We start from the raw sequence: 21,761 nt of genomic DNA, 5'->3' as shown, positions 1-21,761 counted from the left end.
TTGTATTGGCAGTGCCATTGAAGGATTTAACCGCACAGACTACACAGTGGTGGAGCAGGGAGAGGTAAGTATTGCAAGTGGTAGAGCAGTGTTCGAGCTGGGGGGAACACTCTCTTGTGGGCGGCGGTACTGGCACCGGGCCCCTCATATTATGACGGTGTGTCTGACGTTGGTTGTTCACCACCACCATCAGACACACTTCATTGTACTCTGAGGGACCCTGTGCCAGTGCTGTCGCTCAAGAGTGGACGCACCCACCTGTCCAGGCAAACGGCACTCGCACGGGTGCTTGCGCCAGGTGGTGACCACGGCCCTGAGGGGGGAGTCAGCTCATTTAGGGAGGTATAAAAATGGCCTATGGTGGACATTCAGCAGCTGCAAATGGCAGAATTGGAGCAGTCTGTAAGAGGAGGCCTAAAGCAAGACATTTTTCAGGCAAGGTACGTGTCAGCAGGAGACGGTGGGGTAAAATAATTTGAAATCCATGATTGGTTCATTTTAATGAAGGTTAGATCATCAACGTTCTGGGTAGCCAGACGTGTCCTTTTTTTGGTCAGTATTAACCCCTCTGTGACCTTAGACGTACTATCCCGTCGAGGTGCCCTGGGCTTATCTGACCCTGGACGGGATAGTACGTCATAGCCGATCGGCCACGCTCACGGGGGGAGCGCGGCCGATCGCGGCCGGGTGTCAGCTGCTTATTGCAGCTGACATCCGGCACTATGTGCCAGGAGCGGTAACGGACCGCCCCCGGCACATTAACCCCTGGCACACCGCGATCAAACATGATCGCGATGTGCCGGCGGTATAGGGAAGCTTCCCGCAGGGAGGGGGCTCCCTGCGGGCTTCCCTGAGCCCCCCGCAGCAACGCGATGTGATCGCGTTGCTGCGAGGGTCTCACCTCCCTCCCTGCTTCCTCCAGCCCCGGATCCAAGATGGCCGCGGATCCGGGTCCTGCAGGGAGGGAGGTGACTTCACAGAGCCTGCTCAGAGCAGGCACTGTGAAGGCTGCAGCGCTGCATGTCAGATCAGTGATCTGACAGAGTGCTGTGGAAACTGTCAGATCACTGATCTGTGATGTCCCCCCCTGGGACAAAGTAAAAAAAATTTTTTCCAAATGTGTAAAAAAAAATTTAAAAAAATATTCCAAAATAATGAAAAAAAATATATATATTATTCCCATAAATACATTTCTTCATCTAAATAAAAAAAAAACCCAATAAATGTACACATATTTAGTATCGCCGCATCCGTAACGACCCGACCTATAAAACTGTCCCACTAGTTAACCCCTTCAGTAAACACCGTAAGAAAAAAAAAAAAAAAAAACGAGGCAAAAAAACAACGCTTTATTATCATACCGCCAAACAAAAAGTGGAATAACACGCGATCAAAAGGACAGATATAAATAACCATGGTACCGCTGAAAGCGTCATATTGTCCCGCAAAAAACGAGCCGCCACACAGCATCATCAGCAAAAACATAAAAAAGTTATAGTCCTGAGAATAAAGCGATGCAAAAATAATTTTTTCTGTAAAATAGTTTTTATCGTATAAAAGCGCCAAACCATAAAAAAATGATATAAATGAGGTATCGCTGTAATCGTACTGACCCGAAGAATAAAACTGATTTATCAATTTTACCAAACGCGGAACGGTATAAACGCCTCCCCCAATAGAAATTCATGAATAGCTGGTTTTTGGTCATACTTCCTCACAAAAATCGGAATAAAAAGCGATCAAAAAATGTGACATGCCCGAAAATGTTTTCAATAAAAACGTCAACTCGTCCCGCAAAAAACAAGACCTCACATGACTCTGTGGACCAAAATATGGAAAAATTATAGCTCTCAAAATGTGGTATTGCAAAAAATATTTTTTGCAATAAAAAGGGTCTTTCAGTGTGTGACGGCTGCCAATCATAAAAATCCGCTAAAAAACTCGCTATAAAAGTAAATCAAACCCCCCTTCATCACCCCCTTAGTTAGGGAAAAATAAAAAAAATGTATTTATTTCCATTTTCCCATTAGGGCTAGGGTTAGGGCTAGGGTTAGGGCTAGGGTTAGGGCTAGGGCTAGGGTTAGGGCTAGGGCTAGGGCTAGGTTTAGGGCTAGGGTTAGGGTTAGGGCTAGGGTTAGGGTTAGGGCTAGGGTTAGGGCTAGGGTTAGGGCTAGGGTTAGGGTTAGGGCTAGGGTTAGGGCTAGGATTAGGGCTAGGGTTAGGGCTAGGGTTAGGGTTAGGGCTAGGGTTAGGGTTGGGGCTACAGTTAGGGTTGGGGCTAAAGTTAGGGTTAGGGTTTAGATTACATTTACAGTTGGGAATAGGGTTGGGATTAGGGTTAGGGGTGTGTCAGGGTTAGAGGTGTGGTTAGGGATACCATTGGAATTAGGGTTAGGGGTGTGTTTAGATTAGGGTTTCAGTTATAATTGGGGGGTTTCCACTGTTTCGGCACATCAGGGGCTCTCCAAACACGACATGGCGTCCGATCTCAATTCCAGCCAATTCTGCGTTGAAAAAGTAAAACAGTGCTCCTTCCCTTCCGAGCTCTCCTGTGTGCCCAAACAGGGGTTTACCCTCACATATGGGGTATCATCGTACTCAGGACAAATTGAACAACAACTTTTGTGGACCAATTTCTCCTGTTACCCTTGGGAAAATACAAAACTGGGGGCTAAAAAATAATTTTTGTGGGAAAACAAAAAGATTTTTTATTTTCACGGCTCTGCGTTATAAACTGTAGTGAAACACTTGGGGGTTCAAAGTTCTCACAACACATCTAGATAAGTTCATTGAGGGGTCTAGTTTCCAATATGGGGTCACTTGTGGGGGGTTTCTACTGTTTAGGTACATTAGGGGCTCTGCAAACGCAATGTGACGCCTGCAGACTAATACATCTAAGTCTGCATTCCAAATGATGCTCCTTCCCTTCCGAGCCCTCCCATGCGCCCAAACGGTGGTTCCCCCCCACATATCGGGTATCAGCGTACTCAGGACAAATTGGACAACAACATTTAGGGTCCAATTTCTCCTGCTAACCTTGGAAAAATACAAAACTGGGGGCTAAAATATAATTTTTGTGGAAAAAAAAATATTTTTTATTTGCACGGCTCTGCGTTATAAACTGTAGTGAAATACTTGGGGGTTCAAAGCTCTCACAACACATCAAGATGAGTTCCTTAGGGGGTCTACTTTCCAAAATGGTGTCACTTGTGGGGGGTTTCTACTGTTTAGGTACATTAGGGGCTCTGCAAACGCAATGTGACGCCTGCAGACCATTCCATCTAAGTCTGCATTCCAAATGGCGCTCCTTCCATTCCGAGCCCTCCCATGCGCCCAAACGGTGGTTCCCCCCCACATATGGGGTATCAGCGTACTCAGGACAAATTGGACAACAACTTTTGGGGTCCAATTTCTCCTGTTACCCTAGGGAAAATACAAAACTGGGGGCTAAAAAATAATTTTTGTGGGAAAAAAATTTTGTTTTATTTTTATGGCTCTGCATTATAAACTTCTGTGAAGCCCTTGGTGGGTCAAAGTGCTCACCACACATCCAGATAAGTTCCTTAGGGGGTCTACTTTCCAAAATGGTGTCACTTGTGGGGGGTTTCAATGTTTAGGCACATCAGTGGCTCTCCAAACGCAACATGGCGTCCCATCTCAATTCCTGTCAATTTTGCATTGAAAAGTCAAACGGCGCTCCTTCCCTTCCGAGCTCTCCCATGCGCCCAAACAGTGGTTTACTGCCACATATGGGGTATCAGCATACTCAGGACAAATTGGACAACAACTTTTGAGGTCCAATTTCTTCTCTTACCCTTGGAAAAATAAAAAATTGGGGGCAAAAATATAATTTTTGTGAAAAAATATGATTTTTTATTTTTACGGTTCTGCATTATAAACGTCTGTGAAGCACTTGGTGGGTCAAAGTGCTCACCACACCTCTAGATAAGTTCCTTAGGGGGTCTACTTTCCAAAATGGTGTTACTTGTGGGGGGTTTCAATCTTTAGGCACATCAGTGGCTCTCCAAACGCAGCATGGCGTCCCATCTCAATTTCTGTCAATTTTGCATTGAAAAGTCAAACGGCGCTCCTTCCCTTCCGAGCTCTCCCATGCGCCCAAACAGTGGTTTACTGCCACATATGGGGTATCAGCGTACTCAGGACAAATTGGACAACACCTTTTGAGGTCCAATTTCTTCTCTTACCCTTGGAAAAATAAAAAATTGGGGCAAAAATATAATTTTTGTGAAAAAATATGATTTTTTATTTTTACGGTTCTGCATTATAAACTTCTGTGAAGCACTTGGTGGGTCAAAGTGCTCACCACACATCTAGATAAGTTCCTTAGGGGGTCTACTTTCCAAAATGGTGTCACTTGTGGGGGGTTTCAATGTTTAGGCACATCAGTGGCTCTCCAAACGCAACATGGCGTCCCATCTCAATTCCTGTCAATTTTGCATTGAAAAGTCAAACAGCGCTCCTTCCTTTCCGAGCTCTCCCATGCGCCCAAACAGTGGTTTACTGCCACATATGGGGTATCAGCGTACTCAGGACAAATTGGACAACAACTTTTGGGGTCCATTTTTTCCTGTTACCCTTGGTAAAATAAAACAAATTGGAGCTGAAGTAAATTTTTTGAGTAAAAAAGTTAAATGTTCATTTTTATTTAAACATTCCAAAAATTCCTATTAAACACCTGAAGGGTTAATAAACTTCTTGAATGTGGTTTTGAGCACCTTGAGGGGTGCAGTTTTTAGAATGGTGTCACACTTGGGCATTTTCTATCATATAGACCCCTCAAAATGACTTCAAATGAGACGTGGTCCCTAAAAAAAAATGGTGTTGTAAAAATGAGAAACTGCTGGTCAACTTTTAACCCTTATAACTCCCTAACAAAAAAAAAATTTGGTTCCAAAATTATGCTGATGTAAAGGAGACATGTGGGAAATGTTACTTATTAAGTATTTTGTGTGACATATCTCTGTGATTTAATTGCATAAAAATTCAAAGTTTGAAAATTGAGAAATTTACAAAATTTTCGCCAAATTTCCGTTTTTTTCACAAATAAACGCAGGTACTATCAAAGAAATTTTACCACTATCATGAAGTACAATATGTCACGAGAAAACAGTGTCAGAATCACCAGGATCCGTTGAAGCGTTCCAGAGTTATAACCTCATAAAGGGACAGTGGTCAGAAATGTAAAAATTGGCCTGGTCATTGACGTGCAAACCACCCTTGGGGGTAAAGGGGTTAAACCAGCAGTACTGAAGACTCTTTCTGATAGCACACTAGAAGCAGGGCAAGCGAGCTCCTGTAATGCATATTTTGCCAATTCAGGCCAGGTGTCTATTTTAGATGCCCAGTAATCAAAGGGGAATGACTTGTGAGGGAGAACATCGATAAGGGATTAAAAGTAGTTCGTATCCATACTAGACAAATGCTGTCTACTGTCACTTTGAATCGATGCAGCACTAACTGTCGTGTCAGCAGTCATTGCGAAATCACTCCACAACCTGGTCATAAAACCCCTCTGTCCAACTTCACTTCGGATTTGTGCACCTCTAACACCTCTGCCATGTTGCCCCCTACGGCTCGTGTGAGAACCCTCACCGCCGCTGTGTGCTGGGAATGCCTGAACCAAACGGTCTACAAGAGTTGCTTTTTTTGTAGCCAATATTTGCTCAAGGTTCTCATGTGGCATGATATTTTGTAATTTTCCTTTATATCGTGGATCCAGGAGGCAGGCCAACCAGTAATCGTCATCGGTCATCATTTTGATAATGTGGGGGTCCCTTTTTAGGATACGCAAGGCATACTCAGCCATGTGGGCCAATGTTCCTGGTGTCAGTTCACTGCTTGTGCTGGGTTGAGGAGCACTTTCTTGCAAATCAACATCTCTTGTGTCCTGCAAAAACCCTGTACCTGACCTTGCAATGCCACCAGTTTCTATTGCCCCCTTTGAAGCATCCTCCTCCCATAAATATTCATCCCAATCGTCCTCCTCCTCTTCCTCTTTGTCCACCACCTCGTCCAGGAGAGTTCCCTGAGCAGACAATGGCTGACTGTCATCAAGGCTTCCCTCCTCCTCGGCTGCAGACGCCAGCTCCTTAATGTGCATTAAACTTTGCATCAGCAGATGCATTAGTGGGATGCTCATGCTTATGATGGCGTCATCTGTACTTACCAGCTGTGTGTGAAGATTCAGTGATCGCTGCTGGTTCAGCATACGGCTGGAGTGTACGGGGGGACCGGCGGATGTGCGAGCAAAGTCTTCGCACCTTCAGGAGCAGGGCTGGTGACTCCGGATAATTTTTGAGGAAGCACTGCACCACCAGGTTCAAGGTGTGAGCCAGGCAAGGTATGTGTTTAAGTTCTGAAAGGGCTATGGCAGCCATAGAATTCCTTCCGTTATCACTGACTACCTTGCCTGCCTCAAGATGTACACTGCCCAGCCATGATTAAGTTTGTTGCTGCAAGTACTCGGCCAGTACTTCCACGGTGTGTCTGTTGTTGCCCAAACTCTTCATTTCTAACACAGCCTGCTGATGCTTACCATTAGCTGTTCGATAATGGGACACCTCGTGTGCAATACTGGCAGCTGCAGATGTAGTGGTCGTGCGACTGTGCTCTGTGGATGAGCTTTCGCTTCTGGAGGAGCGGGAGGAGGAGGGGTGGCGAACACCTACAGCCAACTGTTTCCTAGACCGTGGGCTAGGCAGAACTGTCCCACTATGGCTGTTCCTGTGGACCCTGCATCCACCACATTAACCCAGTGTGCCGTGATGGACACGTAACATCCCTGGCCAATTCCTACTGGTCCATGCATCTGTTGTGAGGTGCACCTTTCTACTGACTGATTGCCTCAGTGCATGGACAATGCGGTCTTTGACATGCTGGTAGAGGGCTGGGATGGCTTTTCTCGCAAAGAAATGTCGACTGGGTAGGTCATAGCGTGGTACTGCATAGGCCATCAGGGCTTTGAAAGCTTTGCTTTCAACCAACTGGTAGGGCATCATCTCTAACGAGATTAGTCTAGCAATGTGGGCATTCAAACCCTGTGTACGCGGAAGAGAGTATCTTGTAGGGTGAGCTGGACTGGAGAGGTACATATGGTGGAACTAGCGTTGATGGTGGTTATGGACATGGCGGATTGAGAGAGGGTTGGTGATGGCATTCTCGATGTTGGCCTACATACAGTGTTTCCTGCCAATAACCTTGTGATTCCCTGACTGCTTTGGCCTTGCGACGATACCTCCACATTTGCTGCTGGTGGTGTCCTAACCGGTGGTCTTACAGTGAGGGGAGCAATGTAGCGTTGCTGACTACCTTCATTCTGAGCAGGTGCACCAACGTTACTGGACATTCGGTAGTTAGTCCAGGCTTGCAAGAGTATGCTGGTTAAATGTCTAAGCATGCACGTTGTATTTAAATTTTGAAGATTCTTCCCTCTGCTAAAGGTCTTTGAGCATTTCTTAAAGATAACTTTTGACTGATCATTCGGATCTTGGTTAAAAAATTGCCACATTGCACTCTTCCTACTATGGAATGCCTTCATTGCACGCTGTGCTACTTTCACCGGATGGCCACGCTGTCCTAAAACTGTTTTTGTTTTTGACAAACGTTTTTGGCCTGATACGGGCCTGCCAGTTGACAGCTGTTGCAGTGTAGATGGCTGCTGCGGATCATCCTCCGCCGCTTCTGAGCTACTGGCAGCGGCACCCTCTTCCCCCAATGGCTGCCAATCTGGGTCAACAACTGGGTCATCTATCACCTCCTCTTCAATGTCATGTGCACCTTCCTCTGTTTAACCGTGTAAGATGCTATAGCGTTCGGGATGGTGCACCATAGTCTCATCAGGGTCAGATTCTGGCTCAGTACACTGCGAGGGCAATGTGGTGATCTGAGTCAATGGAACAGCATTATAATCTAGCTGTGGCTATGCACCAGTGCACTCCATGTCCGATTCATCTTGTAATGGGCAGTTAACAATTTTCCATTCTAAAACAAGTAATACCTGCGCTGAGTGACAAAAAATCCTCCAAACCACACAATTTATGTTGTTAAAAAGAAAGAATATTTATAGGTTACCATACCAGAATAAACAGAGAATAACCGTGGTATGGATAAGTGTCCTATTTCATAGGATGCCAGGAGCGTTTTGTTTATCAAATAGGTAAATATAACAAATTGTTACCTTTGAATAATCAGTGGAGTTAACCGGCTCCTTGTGGTGATCTTATTGGATCCTGTCCATTGCATCCATAATATGAAAGAAACTGGCAAGCTTCCTGCAGTTGTCCTATTAGGCTATGTCCACTGCGGTTTTTTGCGGTTGCCCGTGTGATAAGATCTAAGTCGGGAGGACGAAGCGTCCCCTACATGTAAGGATAAATGAACATCTTAGGAATATAAATAAAAAATTTCAGGGTCACCCTCTATCTAAGCATTTCTTCACCTGTCATGGAAGTTCACCCAGTGGTACATGTATCACAGGTCTGAAAACTGTACCTAAAAGTTGGAGGAAGGGTGACTATATTAGACAAATGTCAAGAGAAGAAACGAAAATGATTTTTGAACTGGATACGTTGGCCCCAAGGGGCCTTAATAGCGAAGTAGAGCTGTTTGCGTTCACCAATTAAGGGCATTGCTGGAGCGCTGGAGGATATATAAGATGGAGAGCTGCTAGTACGGACCATCCCTGAAGAAGGAACACGGTAGTTCCGAAACGCGTAGGATTTGGTCCTCGCTGCTCTCCTTAGCCTAGTCACGTGTTTACTCACGTAACCGTGACATCACGGAAGGTCCTGCTTCGGCAGAGGACCCAGCGGCTACTCCAGCGCTCAATAGTCCCAAGCGGGGAGCGTGCTTTGGGCGTTCTGCCGCCGGCCGGGGCAGCGCACAGAGCGGCTCCACCTGAAGACACACACCGCAACTACGGACGCAGCGGACTTTATCCAGAGTGGCTTTACCTGAAGATAAAAACCGCAAAAAACCGCAGTGGACATAGCCTAATAGGACAACTGCAGGAAGCTTGCCAGTTTCTTTCATATTATGGATGCAATGGACAGGATCCAATAAGATCACCACAAGGAGCCGGTTAACTCCACTGACTATTCAAAGGTAACAATTTGTTATATTTACCTATTTGATAAACAAAACGCTCCTGGCATCCTATGAAATAGGACACTTATCCATACCACGGTTATTCTCTGGTTATTCTGGTATGGTAACCTATAAATATTCTTTCTTTTTAACAACATAAATTGTGTGGTTTGGAGGATTTTTTGTCACTCAGCGCAGGTATTACTTGTTTTTTAATTTTGTATATAGATTACGATACAAAAAGGTGGAATTGTATCATTATTACTTGCTGCCGAGTTTCTTAAGGGTTGAAGCGCTACTGGTCTTTTTATAGAAACACAATTTTCCATTCTAACCCAGGCACGGTATGTGTAAAGAGCTCCATGGAGAAACCTGTAGTGTCGCCTGATGCATCCTTCACTTTTGGTTTGAGTGAAGGACACAAGGAAATGTCTTGTTCCTAACCGGGAGCATCCACTGACGACTCGCTGCTTTTATATTTGGAACTTTCTGAGGAGGAGGCGAAAGAGCTAGAGGCTGAGTCAGCAAGGAAGTCAAAACTTTTTCCTGCTGCTCCGGCTTTAAAAGCCATTTTCCTTGTTCCAGATATGGGAGCCTTCGAGGCCTTGTGTAGCCAGACGATGACGCTGGCTCAACACCTCCAGCCTTAGGTGCTATTGTGCTTTTGCCACTACCACCAGATGCACCACCACCACCATCAGTACCAGCTTGCAACCACCACCCACGGCCTCTTCCACCTGAATTCCTCATTTTTTGGAAAATCTAACCAAAATAACAACCTGTTAGGACTGGCGGAACGCACCAAGAGAGATGTAATGGATGCGTTCGCAGTCCGGGGTCCACCGTGCAGGTGAAACCTGCTGCTAGGACATGACAGACGATATGGCGGTGGTACTCATAAGTATACACGCGTGGGTTAAACCTCACCCAGCGTGAAGAAAGCGATCCTGTTGCGTCACAGGATCGCGGTACCGCACATAGAGCGCGAGCAAGTGGTCAGCGAACTAGACCCCAACAGGGATAGTAGTCCGATTAGACCCTTGCTGGCACTACACCACAACTGGGTGTGAAAAGTATATACAATAGAGGCACCGAAGTGCAAACTGTGCCGTGCTTGCAGGCGCCACTAAGTACCCAGACATGGGTCAGGAAGCGCACACAGGCGCGTGGCGCCGCACTGGCGGTCACAGCAGAGGACGCTGACACGTGTGTGACACGTTGAGTGTTAAGTCGGGCGCTAGATAGCAGCCATACACCATACGCGAACAATCATAGAGTAGGGTAGGGGTATTTAAAGGACGACTTGCACTCACAACAAACACACGTATAAAGTTGTACACTAGCGCATGGCCGTGCGGTCATGCGCAGTTTATATAGCTGCAGGACAGGAAGCGGCCACAGAAACTTTGCCCTTCCAAGACCTGCCAAGAGGACCAATAGAATGCGCTGCAGAGTCTGAGCACATGACCCTCGATCTCCAACGGGAGATCTTGCCCTGGGCATGCTCAGTGTGCGCAGACAAGGACTTAGTCCCAGAGAAGTCCACTCGCTGCTGACCAGTATTGGCTTTAAAGGCAGAAGCTAGAGAAGCAGCAGTAACTCTTCTCACAGAGTCAGACTGAGCGAGACGCTGGGATCGACGTCCCTGCTGAGCAGGCTCCACTGCGGCTGGAGGAGAATGGGAGACCGCAGCGGAGACGGATCGAGATTCCCCCTGTGCAGCAGAGGAAACTCGACTCCTAACATTCCCCCCCCTCCTTGGGCCTCGCTACGTTCGAAGGCAGCAATGAGCTGTGGGGCCCGAATGTTTTCAGCAGGCTCCCATGACCTGTTCTCTGGACCATAACCCTTCCAATCCACCAGATAGAACTTTTTGCCGCGTACCACCTTACACCCCAAAATAGCGTTCACCTCGTAATCGTCCGTAGACGAACCCGATGTCCCGGCAGATGACTCGGAAAACCGGGACATGTACACGGGTTTCAAGAGGGACACATGAAAGGTGTCGGTGATACCCAAGCGTGGAGGAAGAGCCAGGCGGTAGACCACAGGATTAACCTGTTCGAGAACCTTGAAGGGACCCAAGTAGCGAGGAGCAAACTTAGTGGACTCAACTCGCAGCCTGATGTTACGGGCGGAGAGCCAAACCAAGTCGCCAGGGACAAAAGTCGGAGCAGGGCGCCGATGAACATCGGCGGAGGACCTCATTCTCTCCTTGGAGGCCCGAATGGCATCCTGCGTGCGATCCCAAATGTCCCGTGCCTCCACAGCCCAGTCTGCCACCCTGGGATCAGCGGAAGACACAGGCATGGGCACTGGAACACGCGGATGCTGGCCGTAATTTAAGAGGAATGGAGTCTGACCGGTGGAGTCGGCTACGGCATTGTTAAGTGCAAACTCTGCCCACGGTAGCAAGGATGCCCAGTCATCCTGTCTGGCAGAAACAAAATGTCGCAGATATGTGACCAAGGTCTGGTTGGCCCTTTCTACCAACCCATTCGTCTCCGGATGATATGCCGAAGAGAGATTTAACTCAATACTGAGTAAACGACATAGCTCCCTCCAGAATCGAGACGCAAACTGGGGACCCCGGTCACTAACAATTTTGTCTGGCATACCGTGTAAGCGAAAGATATGCTTGATAAACAAGACAGCCAATGCCCGTGCAGATGGTAGCCGTGGAAGAGGCACCAAATGCACCATTTTGGAGAAATGGTCGGTGATCACCCAGATAATGGTGCAATTACGAGACTTGGGTAAGCCCACCACAAAGTCCATCCCGACCATCTCCCAGGGCCTGTCAGCCACGGGCAGAGGGTAAAGCAAACCAGCTGGCCGTTGCCGAGGAGTCTTGTTCCTGGCGCAAGAAACACACGCCCGAACGTACTCCGCGACATCACGAGCCATATGCGGCCACCAGTATGTCCTCGCCAGTAACTCAGATGTCCTTTTAGTACCAAAATGTCCACCCACCCTGGACGAGTGCGCCCAAGAGAGAACCTCCGGCCGCAAACTAGATGGAACAAAAGTCTTGCCCGGGGGCACAGACTCCAGCGAAACCGGGGCCACGGTTCTCAAACTCTCGGTGGGGACAATAAGCCGAGGCTCCTCCTCCTCCGCAGATGACACAACGGAGCGAGAGAGAGCATCGGCCCGAATGTTCTTCTCCCCAGAAAGGAAATGGAGGGTGAAATGAAACCGGGAGAAGAACAAGGACCATCTGGCCTGGCGAGAATTCAACCGCTGAGCTGTCTGCAGATACACCAAATTTTTGTGATCTGTGAAGACTTGGAAGGGAAAACGTGCTCCCTCCAAGAGATGTCTCCACTCCGAGAAAGCCAACTTCATGGCTAGCAACTCCCTGTCCCCGATGGAATAATTCCTCTCTGCTGGTGCGAAGGTCTTGGAGAAAAAGAAGCAAGGATGCTTCCGACCTTGAGCATCCTTTTGGAAGAGGACTGCTCCAGCACCAACAGAAGAGGCATCCACCTCTATGATAAATGGCTTATCAACATCGGGGCGATGAAGTATGGGAGCGCTAGCGAAGTGTAACTTTATAGAGATAAAGGCCTTGGAGACCTCCTCAGACCACAATTTAGGATTTGCCCCCTTCTTGGTGAGGGCAACCAAGGGAGCTACCAAAGTTGAGAAATGCGGGATGAACTGGCGATAATAATTGATGAACCCCATAAAGCGCTGCACCGCTTTAAGAGAATGAGGTTCCTGCCAGTCCATCACAGCCTGTAGTTTGGCAGGATCCATAGCCAATCCCTGGGCTGAGATGATGTAGCCTAGGAAAGGTAAGGACTCCTGCTCAAACATGCACTTCTCCAACTTGGCATAGAGGGAGTTTGCCCGTAGGAGGTCGAAGACTTTGCAAACATCTCTCCGGTGGGAGTCAATATCTGGAGAGTAGATGAGAATATCATCCAGATAGACTACGACCGAGGTGGAAAGCATATCCCGGAAGATATCGTTCACAAAGTCTTGGAAAACGGCTGGGGCATTACAGAGCCCAAAGGGCATCACCAGATATTCATAGTGCCCATCCCTGGTGTTAAAAGCCGTCTTCCATTCGTCCCCCTCACGGATGCGAATCAGGTTGTAAGCACCCCGCAGATCTAATTTAGTAAATACCCTTGCTCCCCGAAGCCTATCGAACAGTTCAGATATCAAAGGCAAAGGGTATTTATTCTTAACGGTGATGGCGTTAAGACCCCTGTAGTCTATGCATGGACACAATTCCCCACTCTTCTTCTGCACGAAGAAGAATCCTGCCCCAGCAGGTGACACTGACTTCCTGATGAACCCTCTTGCCAGATTTTCCTGTATGTACTGTGACATTGCCTCCGTCTCCGGGAGAGATAGCGGATAGACTCGACCCCGGGGAGTCTCAGCACCAGGCAAGAGGTCAATAGGACAGTCATAGGGGCGATGGGGCGGAAGGGTCTCCGCCGCCTTTTTGGAGAATACGTCTGCATATGACCAATACTGCTTGGGGCGAGAGGATAGATCTGCGGATACCTCAGTAGTAGCAACCTGAACGCACTCCCTCTGACACCTACCCCCACAAGATTCACCCCAACCCAGAATTCTGCCTGAGGACCACTCGATATGAGGAGAGTGGTACCGTAGCCAAGGTATTCCCAACAGGATCTCATCAATTCCTTCCGGAATGACGAGCAGATAAATTATCTCCTGATGAGATGGCGACATGGACAGAGTAAAAGGGATGGTCTGGTGTGTTATCTGTGAGGGCAATGTCGACCCATTCACCACTCGCACCGTTACTGGTTGAGCAAGCATAACCAAGGGTATTGCGTGACGTTGGGCGAAGGCAGAAGACATAAAGTTGCCCTCCGCCCCAGAATCCACGCAGAGCTCTACCGAGTGGGAAAATGAGCCAATAGTAATTGTCCCCTTAAAGGACAACTTAGAGGCAAACATCGCCGTGTCTAGTGTACCTCCACCAACTACCACTAGACGCTGACGTTTCCTCGACCGCTGAGGACATCTGGTGGCTAGATGTCCTGACTGCTGGCAAACATGACAGACCCTGAGTGCACAAGCGGTCCGGGACTTAGATCCTGCTTGTGACACCTCCCTGGCCTCATGTGACTCAGGAACCAGGACTGGAAATTCAAGAGGTTTGGCAAAAGTAGGAGCCAGCCGAAACCTCTGCCTACACTGGACTCGCTCTAACCTCCGCTCGTTAAAACGGAGGTCAATTCGAGTGGAGACAGTTATTAACTCCTCCAGTGTGGCAGGAATCTCCCTAGTGGCCAGAGCGTCCTTTACGTGGTCAGCCAAGCCCCTCCAAAATATGGGGATAAGAGCTTTATCCGACCAATCCAGCTCAGATGCTAAGGTGCGGAATTGGACGGCAAAATGACTGACCAAGGACTCACCCTGAGTTAATGCCAGCAATTGGAGCGCAGTATCATGGGTGACTTGAGGTCCTAAAAAGACCTGTTTCAGAGCGCTCAGAAACAGCGGAGCACTCTGCACCACATCATCGCCACGCTCCCACAGCGGCGTAGCCCATTCCAACGCCCTGTCCGACAATAGAGACAAAATAAATCCCACCTTAGCCCGCTCTGTGGGAAAACGTGTAGCCAGGAGCTCGAGATGAATAGAGCACTGACTCACAAATCCCCTACAAAACTTGCTATCACCAGAAAATTTTTCTGGCAGCGGGAGGTGAGATAATGTCGGAACAGGGGTGGCAATGGACATAGTAGCTGCAGCCACGCTGGCAGCCTGTACAGCTACTGCAGTAACATCCACAGCTGAGGTCGCGCTCTCGAGAGCCGCCAACCTACCCTCCAGCTGCTGGATATGCCGCACAGATTGCTGTATGTCTGTCATCACTAGCCAGACCCTGGCGCTAGTGTAATGTTAGGACTGGCGGAACGCACCAAGAGAGATGTAATGGATGCGTTCGCAGTCCGGGGTCCACCGTGCAGGTGAAACCTGCTGCTAGGACATGACAGACGATATGGCGGTACTCATAAGTATACACGCGTGGGTTAAACCTCACCCAGCGTGAAGAAAGCGATCCTGTTGCGTCACAGGATCGCGGTACCGCACATAGAGCGCGAGCAAGTGGTCAGCGAACTAGACCCCAACAGGGATAGTAGTCCGATTAGACCCTTGCTGGCACTACACCACAACTGGGTGTGAAAAGTATATACAATAGAGGCACCGAAGTGCAAACTGTGCCGTGCTTGCAGGCACCACTAAGTACCCAGACATGGGTCAGGAAGCGCACACAGGCGCGTGGCGCCGCACTGGCGGTCACAGCAGAGGACGCTGACACGTGTGTGACACGTTGAGTGTTAAGTCGGGCGCTAGATAGCAGCCATACACCATACGCGAACAATCATACAGTAGGGTAGGGGTATTTAAAGGACGACTTGCACTCACAACAAACACACGTATAAAGTTGTACACTAGCGCATGGCCGTGCGGTCATGCGCAGTTTATATAGCTGCAGGACAGGAAGCGGCCACAGAAACTTTGCCCTTCCAAGACCTGCCAAGAGGACCAATAGAATGCGCTGCAGAGTCTGAGCACATGACCCTCGATCTCCAACGGGAGATCTTGCCCTGGGCATGCTCAGTGTGCGCAGACAAGGACTTAGTCCCAGAGAAGTCCACTCGCTGCTGACCAGTATTGGCTTTAAAGGCAGAAGCTGGAGAAGCAGCAGTAACTCTTCTCACAGAGTCAGACTGAGCGAGACGCTGGGATCGACGTCCCTGCTGAGCAGGCTCCACTGCGGCTGGAGGAGAATGGGAGACCGCAGCGGAGACGGATCGAGATTCCCCCTGTGCAGCAGAGGAAACTCGACTCCTAACACAACTGTTATATGGTACTGTAAAACAAGGTAGACGGTGTAAATAAACGTGTTGAGATTTTAAATCTCCCTTTTTTGGGGGGAGACTAAACAAAAAATCAGGCCCTGTGCAAAAAACAACACAATGTAAGTGGCTGAAAGTGGCTGGCTGATATACGCCAAACTAAAAGGACAGAAGTGTATCCACTTTGTGAGACTTTGAATCTCCCAATTTTTTGGGGAGACTGAACCACAACCTAGGCCCAGTGTGTATAACAACACAATGTAAGTGGCAGAAAGTGGCTGGCTGATATACCACAAACTAACAGGATTGAAATATATCCACTTTGTGATAATTTGAATCTCACTTATTTTTTGGGGAAACTAAACCAAACCTCAGGCCCTGTGCATAAAACAACACAATGTAGGTGGCAGAAACAGGCTGGCTGATATACCACAAACTAACGGGACAGAAGTATATCCACTTTGTGATAATTTGAATCTCACTTTTTTGGGGAGAGACTAAACCAAACCTCAGGCCCTGTGCATAAAACAACACAATGTAAGAGGCAGAAAGTGGCTGGCTGATATAGCACAAACTAACAGGACTGAAATATATCCAATTTGTGAAAATTTGAATCTCACTTTTTGGGGGGGAGACTAAACCAAACCTCAGGCCCTGTGCATAAAACAACACAATGTAAGTGGCAGAAAGTGGCTGGAAGATATATGAAAAAATGCAAGGACTGTAGTACAATTTCAATTTCCCTACAATGATCTCAGGACAAGTATGGCAGCAATAAAAAGGACTGCTGCACACAAAAGTGTGGACAAATAAACAAGATAACTGTGCAGAAAGGAGCAACAAGATTTTTGCTTTTAAAAAAGCTGATGGTTTGCACAGCAAATCAGGGAGCTATCAGGGAGCCTTATAAGGCAGCCTAATAGGCTACAGAGCTGATACACAAAAATATAGGATCCACTGTCCCTGCAAACAAATGGTGGTGTTGGACAGTGGAAATCGCAACAGTACAAGCAGATTCGGGGTTTAGTCTTCCCTCCCTAACTATATCCCTTCTTCTGATGAAGCTGCGGCAACCTCTCCCTATGCTACGATGGGCAGAATTAAGATGGCGGTCGGTGTGCATGCCCCTTTATAGCCCCTGTGACACCACAGAAAGCAAGCCAATCACTGTCCTGCCCTTCTCTAAGATGGTGGGGACCGAGACCTATGTCATCACGCTGCCCACATTCTCTGCGTCCGCCTTCAATGGCTGAAAAATGGCGCTGAATGCGTCATAAGAAGCGCGACTTTGGCGCGAACATCGCCGACCTCATGGCCGATCCCACACTAGGATCGGGTCGGGTTTCATGAAATCCGACTTTGCTGAAAGTCGGCTAATTTTGAATTTGTCCGATCCGTTTCGCTCAACCCTAGTGCAGAGTGCTCCGTTGTTTCTGAGCGCTCTGAAACAGGTCTTTATATAACCTCGAGTTACCCATGATACGGCGCTCCAACTGCTGGCATTGACCCAGGGCTCATCCATGGTCAGCAATTTTGCCGTCCACTTCTGAACTTTTGCATCTGAGCTGGAGTGGCCGAATAAAGCCCTCATCCCTGTATTTTGGAGGGGGCCGGCTGACCATGTGAAGGATGCTTTGGCCAACAGGGAGATTCCCGCCAGACTGGAGGAGCTAATAACTGTATCAACTCGCATTGACCTCCGCTTTAACAAGCGGAGGTTAGAGCAAGCCCAGTGTAGGCAGAGGTTTCGGCTGGCTCCGACCCTCGCTAAACCTCTGGAATCTCCGGTCCGGGCGTCCGAGTCACATGAGGCAATGGAGGTGTCACGAGGGGGATCTAAGTCCCAGACCGCTCGTGCACTCAAGGTCTGTCATGTTTGCCGGCAGTCAGGACATCTTGCCTCCAGATGTTCCCAGCATTCGGGAAAATGTCAGCATCTAGTGGTTGTAGGAGGAGGTACACTAGACACGGTGACGTTTTCTTCCAAACTGTCCTTCAATGGGATAATTACCATAGGCCCATCCACTCTTACAGTTGAGCTTTGCGTGGATTCTGGGGCGGAGGGGAATTTTATGTCCTCAGACTTCGCCCAATGCCACGCAATACCCCTGGTGATGCTCGCCAAGCCGGTGACTGTACAAGTGGTGAATTGGTCGACACTGCCCTCACAAATAAAACACCAACCATCCCATTTTCATTATCTATGTCTCCATTCAATCAGGAGATTATTTCCATCTTGTCATTCCCGGGGGAATAGATGAGATTCTGCAATTGATACCCTGGTTACGTTGACACTCCCCTCATATAGGGTGGTCCTCACTGAGAATTTTGGGATGGAGTAAATCTTGTGAGGGCAGATGTCTGAGGGAGTGTGTTCAGGTTGCAACTGCTGAAGTACCCGCAGATCCTTCCGCTCTCCCCAAGCACTATTGGCACTATGCAGATATATTCTCCAAGAGGGCTCCATAGACCCTTCCACCCACCGCTCCTATGACTGTCCTATTGACCTCTTGCATGGTGCAGAGCCTCCCCGGGGTTGTGTCTATCCCTGTCTCCCCTGGAGATGGAGGCGATGTCCCAATACATACAGGAAAATCTGGCAAGAGGATTAATTAGGTAGTCAGTGTCACCTGCAGGGGCTGGGTTGTTCCTTGTGCAGAAGAAGAACGGAGAACTACGTCCATGCATTGATTACAGGGGTCTTAACGCCATCACCGTTAAGAACAAATACTCTCTACCTCTGATATCAGAGCTACTTGATAGGTTGCGGGGAGCGAGGGTATTAAATGAACTTGATCTGCGGTGTGCTTACAACCTGATTCGCATCCATGAGGGGGACGAATGGAAGACGTCATTGAACACCAGGGACAGGCACTATGTATCCCTGGTGATGCCCTTCGGGCTCTGTAAAGCTCCTGCCGTTTTCCAAGATTTTGTGAATGATATCTTCTGGGATATGCTATCCACCTCAGTTGTAGTCAATCTGGATGATATTCTCATCTACTCTCCAGATATAGACTCCCACCGGAGAGATGTTTGCAAAGTCTTCGACCTCCTACGGGCAAACTCCCTCTTGCCTTTCCTTTTCTATATCCTTGCCTTTCCTATATCATCTCTGTTCAGGGGTTGGCTATGGATCCTGCCAAGCTACAGGCTGTGATGGACTGGCAGGAACCCCATTCTCTCAAAGCGGTGCAGCGCTTTATGGGGTTCATTAATTACTATTGCCAGTTCATTCCCCACTTCTTAACTTTGGTAGCTCCCTTGGTTGCCCTCACCAAAAAGGGAGCAAATCCCAAATTGTGGTTGGAGGAGGTCTCCAAGGCCTTCCTCTCTATAAAGTCCCACTTTGTTAGCACTCCTATTCTATATCGCCCCGATGTAGATAAACCTTTCATAATGGAGGTGCATGCCTCATCTGTCGGTGCTGGAGCATTCCTATTCCAAAAGGATGCTCAAGGTCGGAAGCATCCTTGCTTCTTTTTCTCTAAGACCTTCACACCGGTGGGGAGGCCTTCTTGGAGTGGAGAAACCTCCTGGAGGGGGCTCGCTTTCCCTTCCAAGTCTACACTGACCAAAAAAATTTGATTTACTTGCAGACTGCCAAGCAGCTAAATTCTCACCAGGTTAGATGGTCCTTGTTCTTCTCCCATTTCCAATTCACTTACCATTATCTGTCCAGGGAGAAGAACATCCATGCCGACGCTCTCTCCCTCTCTGTAGTATCAGAGCTTCTGGTGAGGATGTCCTGGTGGAGGCATATGGCCCGTGATGTTGGAGACTATATTCGGGCGTGTGTCTACTGCGCCAAGAATAAGACTCCTTGACAACAGCCAGCTGGGTTACTTCACCCCCTGCCGGTTGTAGACAGGCCCTGGGAGATGGACTTTGTGGTGGGCTTATACAAGTCCCGTGGCTGCTCCATTATTTGTGTAATCAACGACCATTTTTCCAAAATGGTGTACTTGGTGCCTCTTCCGCGGCTACCTTCTGCACGGGTCTTGGCAGCATTGTTTATTGAACACATTTTCCACCTACATGGTACCGGACAAAATTGTCAGTGACCGGGGTCCCCAGTTTGCGTCTCGGTTCTGGAGAGAGCTTTGTCGTCTACTCCGCATCGAGCTGAATCTTTCTTCAGCATACCATCCTGAGACAAATGAGTTGGTAGAGAGTGCCAGCCAGACTCTGGTCACATATATGCGACATATTGTTTCTGCCAGGCAAGATGACTGGGCATCCTTGCTACCATGGGCAAAATTTGCGCTGAACAACCCCATAGCAACTCCACTAGGCAGAACCCATTCCTCCTTAACTACGGCCAGCATCCGCGGGTTCCTGTGCCTATGCCCGTGTTGTCTGCCGATACCAGAGTGGCAGACTGGGCTGTGGAGGCACGTGACATTTGAGTCCGCACACAGGATGCCATCAGGGCTTCCAAGGAGAGAATGAAGTCCTCTGCCGATGCACATCGGTGCCTTGCTCCGACCTTTGCTCTTGGTGACTTAGTGTGTGTCTCCGCCCATTATATCAGGCTGCGAGTTGAGTCCACTAAGCTTGCACCTCACTATTTGGGTCCCATCAAGGTCCTGCAACAGGTTAACCCTGTGGTTAACAGTCTGGCTTTTCCTCCATATCTAGGTATCACCGACACCTTTCATGTGTCCCTTCTAAAGCCGGTTCACATGTCCCGGTTTTCTGAGTCTTCTGCTGGGACATCGGGTTCATCTACGGATGATTATAAGGTGAATGCTATATTGGGGTGTAAGGTGGTACATGGCAAAAAAAATTATTTGGTGGATTGGAAGGTTTATGGCCCGAAGGACAGGTCCTAGGAGCCTGCTGAGCACATTCAGGCTCCGCAGCTCACTGCTGCCTTTGAACGTAGCAAGGTCCAAGGAGGGGGGAGCCCTAGGAGGGGGGGTAATGTTAGGTGTAGAGTTCCCACCACTGCACAGGGGAATCTCAAACCACCTCAGCTGCGGTCTCCCATTCTTCTACAGCCACAATGGAGCCTGCTCGGCAGAGACGTTGGTCCCAGCATCTGGCTCAGGCAGATACTGTGTATTTGCTTACCGCTGATCTTCCAGGCTCTGCCATTGTAACCAGCACTTTTCTGCAGCGAGCAGAGGCTCCTGGGACTAAGTCCTGCTTTTCCTCTACTGAGCATGCCCAAGGGACGACCTCTCATTGAATGTCGAATTTCAGTGATGTTCTGGTCATAACATTGTGTGGAAAATTTCAAATGATAAATTCTTTGAGTGGCGCTAACAGAATTTATTCCACAAAGCACCATACTACTGATGCTAACAAAGGTTTCATCCATCTGTCCATTTTTCACATATGTTGTCTTATCTGTATTTTTCACTGATTAATTATGCACCCATTACAGTTTTTTGTGGATCGCGTTTTCGATAAAAAAAATCAGGAATAAATGTCCACTTTTGAGTTGATTTACTGATCAAATTACCCATACAATTCTGTAAGTCCAGGAACATCACAAACAGCACATGGTCCTGTATCATTGATTTTCTCACACATGAAAATCACGGATGAAACACTGATGATAAAAACTGAAATACTGACCAAATACTGATGAAAATAAAATTTTAAGCACTTTTGAAATTCATCAGGAATGGATTCAAATTTGACTTTAGAAAATGGCCTTCTAATTTTTGGAGAAATATCACATATACAGCCAAAGAAAGCAACAGCACAAAGATTTTAGCATGGCATCATTTTAATTAAGAGTGTTATACAAAGTGTTTTGTTGTAATATGACGTGGAATGCCTTTT

Source organism: Ranitomeya imitator, chromosome 3 (assembly GCF_032444005.1).
Source record: "Ranitomeya imitator isolate aRanImi1 chromosome 3, aRanImi1.pri, whole genome shotgun sequence".
Lineage (NCBI taxonomy): Eukaryota > Metazoa > Chordata > Amphibia > Anura > Dendrobatidae > Ranitomeya > Ranitomeya imitator.
Note: the sequence above shows the minus strand (reverse complement) of the source record.